We start from the raw sequence: 1,410 nt of genomic DNA, 5'->3' as shown, positions 1-1,410 counted from the left end.
AAATTTAATGGGCTATCAAACTGCATACCAAAAAAAAATTCTAAAAACTCTGAATAAAAAGTTGAAAATCTAGCTGAAAATTTGCAGATTGTTTATAATTTTTGCACAATTTTTGTGGATTTATATTTTGTTTGTTAATGAGCTTGGCTTTATGGAAAAATAATAAACATTAAATAAGCGAAAGAGAAACAGCCAAAATCGATCAAAATATTGATGGCTTATCACAAGTGTATGTATAAAATGATTTTTATATTAACGACCAGTTTACAATGAGTTTTAAATGTGCTCTGTCGAAATGACATTTTAATATACATTACGTACATATCGAGCCCTAACAGCCAAAATAACGTAAGCGACAAAATTTTCTTTTTGATGCAGAAATGCATCTAAATCCTCTAGGAATATTTCTGCATCAAAAAGATAATTTTGAAGAAAATGGCGCTTACGTTATTTTGGCGGTTAGGGCTCGATATGTACCTTTGTATACAATAAAAGTTTAATAAGAACAATTTTTTGTACATTCATTGAAAAAGACATTTTTGGGTAGGAAATGACGTTTTTTCAGACCAAGAGGGACGTTTTCTCATGCCGAAGACCTGGCAACACTGGTTTGACAAGCCACTTGTGTAGTGTATTTCGCTCTTTATAAAACTTCGGAAAGCTTTTTGATCAAAAATATTTATAGCAAAGCGATTTAACAACTTTCTTGTGTAAAACATGGCTGCATTTGTTATCTGCAAATATATCTAGAGAAAATTCCTCAAAAATTCATCAAAATAAAAAATCCTCCACGTTTTGAGGAATTACTCACAAAGTGGCAACTCTGGGTTGCGCAATGGGCAGGTCCGTTATTCTTCTCGCAAAGTTTGGGCGACAAAAACAGCGAAAACAACAAGCAGCGAAAACAACAGGCAGCGTAAAAAACATGAAATTGAAGTGAAGAGAAGCGATTTCAAACGAATTGTCATCGATAGCTTATTCAAAAATACATTTAAAGTTAATTTTAACCAAGTTTTTACTCATGCCCTTATGTCGAAAAAGCCACAAAACCTAATTTTTCGATTGATTTGAAATATGTGTAAAGAATAAACTAGATACTATTCTAAAGAATATAAGTTTAACTACACTTCTTAATACTTATTCAAGTCAAAATTGCGGATATTTTAACTTTTTTATAAAAGTTAAGGAGGTGGTTTTTACAAATGCAAAAGTTGTGTTATGAACAGACGTGGGCACTGCCACAAACAAGCGTTAGCTAAAAGTGAGAATGTGTTGGTGTGCTTATAATTATATTATACAGGGTGTCCCAGAAGTAACGTGCCAAACTTTAGGGGAAGGTAGGTGGGGGGGTGAGCTCCCTGATAAACAAAAAATTTTCAGGTAAAAGTGTCACCGTTTTTGAAATATTTA

Source organism: Rhagoletis zephyria, unplaced genomic scaffold, assembly GCF_001687245.7.
Source record: "Rhagoletis zephyria isolate East Lansing unplaced genomic scaffold, Rhagoletis_zephyria_1.1 Rzeph_scaffold_00983, whole genome shotgun sequence".
Classification (NCBI taxonomy): domain Eukaryota; kingdom Metazoa; phylum Arthropoda; class Insecta; order Diptera; family Tephritidae; genus Rhagoletis; species Rhagoletis zephyria.
Note: the sequence above shows the minus strand (reverse complement) of the source record.